Consider the following 7,105-nt stretch of genomic DNA (forward strand, 5'->3'; position numbering starts at 1 on the left):
GCAAAGAAGCAAGGCAAATATGACCAGCAACACTGAAAGGAAAAGAAATCAACAGAGACAAGAGGGAAGGGGGGGGCAGGGAAAGGGAAGGGAAGGGGAAAGTCAAGGAACATATAGCAAGGACTCATGGACAAAACCAAAGGGGAAGAGCTGAGGGAGGGAAGGTGGGAGGGGGCAAGGGAAAGAGGGGGGGGAAGGCAGAGACAAATGTATTTAAAAAGTAAATAAATTAATTAAAAATAAAATAAAAAAAATAAAAAAAAAAAAAGAAAAGAAAAGGAGAATGGCATCCATTACAGAACTATGATTTAGGAATTGGCCATATTTAGGCAAGTTTGGAGGGAATGAAACAGGAAACATGAGGACAAGGTAGGATGCCATGTACATGGTTCAGGTAAAGATGATATGTCCCAAAGTAAAATACTTATGATGGAAATGAATGGTAGTGCACAGGTACAGGGTGTATTTCAGAATTTAATGTGTATGTGGTTTGATAATTTAATTTGTCCAAGATTGAAAGGTAATAAAAGTAAGGAAAGTGGACACAATAAGAGATCAGATTTTAGGAAGACCTGAGTTGGTTTTCTGATTCTAACATTTGCTGCTAGATATGAGACCTTGAGTAAGTCTTATGCTTTTCTTAGTCTTAGTTTCCTCAACAATAAAAAAAGGGTAATTATTACCAAACTGCTTAGATTAGTTGTGAAGTTTAAATGCATTATAGAGAGGATCAGTAAATGCCAGTGTGTATGCGGTATGCTGTATAGTATAATCATGGATATGTCAATGAGATTATTAATCATATTTTTAAATAAATGTGATTATTTCTAGAAATTTGAATTTCTGCACAGTGTAAAAACAGTCACAGGACAATAAATGGTGATATTCTATGCAGTGTACATTGTGCAAACAAATCACAATGATATTCCAATTTTTAAGCTCACTTCTTCAAGTGTAATAATTTAACATCTTTAGGCATAATTCTTAGTATTTAAATGTAAACTTTGTGCTTACAAATACATTCTGGCAAATTAAGTCCTAAATTGTTCAATAGTAATTTGATTTAAGATAAAGATAACCAATTATGAATAAAGATATAAAACCGTGATGCATCAACAAGGAACATTGGGCATTGCATGCTACCAACAAAATTATTTTGCTCATCACCGTGTCCTTGTATTAGGAAAATTGGCCTTTACAGGTGTTGTAGCTGTTATATTGATCAATAGTCTTGTAGGAATAATCCAAATATGTAAATTAGGAATAAGTAGACATGTTGCATAAATAAATGTGATATGCATTTTTATATTGACCTCTACTGAGAATTCGGGGTGGGGCAAAGGTAAGTTTAGAGTTGTGAATATATGAATCATAGACTTTATTCTTGTATTATTATTTATTAATAATTGTATTATTTTCCATACTAACACTTGTAAACCTATTTTTGGCCCACCCTGTATAATCTTTTTTACTATTACTGTTTCTGAGACAACCTTGCTCTATTGATAGAAACACTGTGCTACATGTGTAGCAAAACAGTATGACCTCTGGTGATTATCCCTCAAGTCTCTTTTCTTCATTAAATGTTACAGGCATAATCTAAATATAATCATGAACTTTTATTCACATTATTATATAAGTGGCTGATAATCCTTCGATATTCTTGTTAATATAGAACACTGACTATAAAATAGATGATTGTGAAGAAATAAGGTGTTGATAAAGATAAAACTAGAATGGCAAAATGTGGAAAGCTCTTGAAGATGATGGTATTATGTTGCTTTTGTATATATTTGGAATCTTTGCTTTAAAAAGGTAAAAAAAAAGTACTACTTATTTTGTAATCAGTCGGATCTAAGTTCCACTTTGGGGTTTGTTAGTGACTAAGTTCTATAACCTTGAGCCCATTTTGATTTTTCCAACTTTCAGTTTCTTTATCTGTAAAATGAGGGTAATAGTTTTTTCTAGAAGGTTGTTATAAGGAAAGATAGATAACAGTTTTCATAATCTAAGCAGAGTTCATAGCTATCACCTTCTAATATGTTGGTGTGTGTAAATTAGATAAGTTTTCCTTTCTCAAGAAATCTTCCTACTAGAGCTGTCAAAGAAAATGATTTATAAAATTCATGGGGAATCGTTCAAGATGGTGATGTAAGAAGACCCTTAACTCACCTCGTCCCATAGACAGAATGGATTTACATCTATATATTGGACAGTTGCCCCTGAAAAAGACCTGTCAACTGGATGAACAGAGCCTCTAAAACAAAGGCTACAAGGGCAGCATCAAGGCAAGTAGGAGAGACAGAGACATGGTCTCAACAATCACCACTCCACCCAAGCATGGAGACCCACAAATAGAAAGTATCTCAAAAATACAGAACATTTTTGTGCTTCACATCAAGCGCTCCAACCCTTAAGTCCTTCACAGGAAAGATGAGCCCACAAATGTCTGGTTTTAAAACCAATTCCAGGAATTAAATTCATTTAAATTCCAGGAAGAGAATATATGATTAAGAAGGCTTAGATGAGGTCGTATTCCTGTTCTCTGTCAAGGTGATGCAGTGAAGAAATTAGAATTTTGGTTTATGCTGTTAACACTTTAGGCCTTCACACCCTGCCTCGTAAGGCAACACCACAGGGGATGAATAATTTTTCAAAAAAACAAATGTCAGCAAATGCATGTAGGGGAAAAAAAAAAGAGGAACACTAAATGATCACTAGAGATGGATTGGGGGACAGAGAAAACTTTATCCATTGTCCATGTTTAAGTCACCCTTCAAATATTGTATCTTCTTGAAAGCCACAGTGACACAGCAATTGGTGGCCAGGAGTGCCATCCCCAACAGGTCTAAATGTCCTCGAGCTGCTGTGCTTCCACTTGCCTATGCTGCTTCCACTGTCTTTCAGTTTTTTAAGGAGTTCAAACAGAAATCATGGGCCTGACTGAAAAAGCACGGTCTGCATTAACATGTCAACAAGCCAAGATAAACAGATTCAAAACACCCATCAGAAGCGCAAATGTGCATTTTCTGTTTGAATCACAAAATGTACATTCCAATAAAAAGTTAACTATTTTAATAATGCAAGTCTAGTTTGCTAATACAGACTATTATTTTCCTGGCAAAGATGATAATTATAAAATTAAATTTAAAAAATACCCTAAGGGACATGGGAAATGTGGTCAAAGACATTCTTATCCTATTAAATTTGAAAATAAAAATTTTCTTGAGGTCCAGGGTCATGTGAACTACACTGGAAGATTTGCATAGATTTTCCCAGCTTAAAGCATATTTATTTCACCATTGCCACAAGGCCTTTTTAAATTTGCTTTTGTTTTACATATATGTGAGTGTATATATTTTAATATTTATATTATATTTTCATTATATATTTTATGTAAATTACTTTATATATATATAAAATTGTCATTGGGTTTGCACAGATAACCGATATAGAATTTCCTGGACATGGCAATTTACCGTGCTATGAGGTTGTGAGTTGGGATTAGGTTCAATGTAGAGAAAATAGTTTCTCAAATCATCCTCAAATATTGGAATATTTTTCTGTCATCCTCAAAATAAGAACATCATGTTTTCCTGTCAAGAAAATAAAATAATAATTATGCCATTAAAAAATCAGATTGACAAAACAGCTCAACAAAAAGCTTTTGTAACCATCAGCATTTCCACAATCAATTGCTTCATGTCCACCTAGAAGAGATTCCACAGTATGTTCTCAGTGTGGAATATAAATGTCAGAATTAGAATCTATTTGTACTTTCATACAGAACTAACTGGTTCTCATTGGAAAGTAATTAATCTCTAAAAGTTAACCCAGTTATCTCCTGAAAGTGAAATAATACATTCTTTTAAGATGAAAGTTTTTCTTTTATTGACAAAATCTTTGACTGTAATACATTTCTTAGTATTGTAAACTTAGAAAATTCAGGAATGAGATAAAATATTTATTTTTCTGTGATGAAGGATCTTTTATTCATATATTTTTCAGATTTTGCATAAACCATAGTTTAATATATTATTTTCTAAAATAACTGATTAGCTTGTGCATTTAGTATATGCAGCTCAAACTGCTGTAACGGGGCACAACCAGGGCCCCCCTACCAAAGAGTATTTTGTAACAGAGTCCAGAGATTGGGGTGTCCAAGAAAAATATATTCTCCCCACCCCAGGGCGGGCTGCCATGGGGGATGGGAGCCTTGAGCAGGGCCATTGAGAAGTCAGTTAGCACGTCAATAACAGGATAGCTTCTTTCCTCATTTGCAAAGAGGATTATTTGGCATATCACCAAAGCTAATTAGGACGGTTTAGAAGACTTAATACAGAATGTAGCTGGGAGAGAGAGACGGGGGCCTGCAGGAGATACAAAGGGACACAGACTCTGGGGAACGGTGTGAAGTCCACGCAGAAGAAAGAGGGGAGAAAGGACTCTTGCTAGTAGGCCGTGAGAAGGTGCCACCTGGTTATGGATTAAGAGCTGGAGATCGCCGCAACGCAGTAGATGGTGCTGAGACCCGCGAGAGGCCTGCCTAGCCGAGCCCCGGACTTCTGTTTTTTTCTTCTGAAGGACGGTACCCCTGACTGGCCTAATAGGGCAAAAGGGGAGAAGGCAGGACGGTGTGTGTGCTGGTGATTGTTTTGAAGGGATTTTGCGGTTTAAGGGGTGACATTTAGCCATTAATCAAACCTGTATAACTTTTGAATAAATAGTTCCTTTCCTTTTCACCAAACTCTGCCATTCAGAGACATAATTCCAAGGGCGGCGAGCAAAGGACCCACAACAGAGGGGTTCGGGGAAGGAGGGTGTCATTGTTTTGGTAATAGCTGTCTGGGCACCCCCGCCACGGGTCCTTTTGTTCGGTAACACTGCTATGTGATGTGGTTGCACCCAATATTACGATAGAAATCTGAATGTTAATTCTTTTATTTATAAATGTTTGTCTCATTTATTTTAAGAAATAAATTTAAGAAATTATAACCTCCTCTTAAATTTTTGAATAAAGTTAGATGAAAAGGAAATTTATATGAAAAAGAATAAATAAGATATATATTCATTTTCATTTATAAAATCTGAGTTTTTCCTGGAGTGCTTAGTCACATTTTGGTCATAAAATCTGGCACTGAAAACTAATAGATAAAGATTTCTCAAATAACATATCATCAAATACACTTGAAACACTATTTCTTTTCTTGCCTACAATTCCAAATGTAAATAGTCTCACTTGATATTCACATGAGCTTTAAAATTCTCAAGTTAGCATTCAAAGTCCTATATTACCTGGCATACTGAATATCCAATGTCCTATTTTATTAGGAAACAGCCTGTCTGGTTTCAGGAACTGTAACCCCGAGGACAGGTGGCAGGGCCCCAAGGCTGGAAACAATCAGGAGGCCTTGGGGAAACAGGCCCCTGAGGAGACATAACTTGTCTCCCCTGCTGCCTCTCTGCTTTGCCCTGTGGTGGTCGCTTGGTGATGACTGGTAAGTTCTCTCATGCAGAGATAACCTAAGTCAGACATCGATCAGTATGGGAAGCAGACAAGAAATTGGGGGACACGGAGAAAGGGCAAAAAGGCCCGCACCCCTCGGCTCGGCTTGGACATGGCCAGGGTCCTCATTCTGTCTGAAAGGAGTCTCCTTGTCTCTTGGTAGCTCCCTTCCCCCACTTGGTTCAGGCTCAAAACAATACTGGAGTCGGTCCTAAACCAGATCTGGCGGTTCCCAGGGAAATCAGGCCTAAAAATAAATTTTTTAAAGTGTGCTTTGTTTTTCCCTCAGAAGCTCTAGCCAGCTCATGCTGGGAAGGAAATTTACATTATTCACAGACCCTAACCCTATACCCTTCGGCACTCTTGTGTTTACTATGCTCTCAAGTTTAGTGTCTCTCTTGTTTACTAGTCTTCTCTCGGACCCATGTAAATCAGTGTGTTGCAGCCATTTGTTTTCTTCAAAATATCACCTATTCTCTGTGAACAATAACACACTGATGTAATGAGATAACCTGTGCATTCCTCTTACCTGGCCCCACTGGCATCCCTTTCAATAAAAGCCTTTGAACAAAGGGACTCTGGGCCCTCCCCACTAGAGGGATGTGCCATGTCCCTTCTCCTGGCAAACAGAGAAGTGTTTGCAATGACTTGTGTTTATTTCCCCTGTCCTTGACGTACTCAGGACAGGCTCCGTGGGATTCGGAGTCCCTAGTCCCATCTCAGCTGGCCCTGGATGGTAACCCTCAGATCCTGGAGCGCCGTGGTCCCCGTGACGCCCTCTGTCCCCCTGTAGCAGTTGTTGCCTGGACCAGGGACAAGCGGTGACCCATGGCAGTGCTCCCCCCATGCGCCACACACTACACTATTTCTTAGTTTTGTATAAACTATGGGCTTTGTCCAGGTTTGTGAATTCACTGTATTTGGCATAACATATTCATTTTTACCTCCAAAATTCTTCAAGATATAATCTCATAGAAAACTTTCTTATGAAATTCTGACACTGACTGCCTGTATATATTGGGTTTGATTTTGATTGTCATATTTTGTAGGAATATTTGAAGGTTTAATAATTGTTGCTAAGCCTCATATGGAAGAAAAAAGAAATAAGTAATTTTTTTTTCTGGAGATCCCCTTTTTTATCGCAAATTAGAGGAAAAAAAGAAAATGACCTTACAAGTAAAACATAAATTCAGAATTTTATATAAAGAGACAATTTCTGGCCAGTTCAGTCACTTCAGTGTAAATTCTCAGAAAATTCAAGATCCAAACACCTTATCAGAGCTCTTCCTATTCTCTCAAATTTCACTTACTCTTTTCTTGCTAAAATGGTGCTATGAGCACAAGGTTATGCACCATTTAAGAGTCAGAGGTAGAGCTCTTTACTCCGGTTGCTGTCTTCTGAGCCTTGACATTCTCGCAATAGAGTGATTGGTGTGGCCTGATTCCAAGGTCCTATGCTAGAATCCAACACATTATGTTTTATCCCATCTATCATTTGGAGCATTGTTCTAGCTTCAACAGAATGGAGATTGTATGTCTTGCCATTAACCTCTGGTTTTGAGATGCTTGAATTCGGTGACCCCTTCACATCCTCGAGTG

At 37.5% G+C, this 7,105-nt stretch overlaps 1 pseudogene; it reads right to left on the minus strand.

The window, feature by feature from the left end:
* The window catches only part of LOC129080675 (NEDD8-activating enzyme E1 regulatory subunit-like), a 35,991-nt pseudogene extending 29,638 nt beyond the window's left edge, over positions 1-6,353 (minus strand).
* Between the last annotated feature and the right edge of the window lie 752 nt (positions 6,354-7,105).

Source organism: Pteronotus mesoamericanus, unplaced genomic scaffold, assembly GCF_021234165.1.
Source record: "Pteronotus mesoamericanus isolate MK-2021 breed Mesoamerican mustached bat unplaced genomic scaffold, CSHL_Meso_final contig_90, whole genome shotgun sequence".
NCBI classification, from domain to species: Eukaryota; Metazoa; Chordata; class Mammalia; order Chiroptera; family Mormoopidae; genus Pteronotus; species Pteronotus mesoamericanus.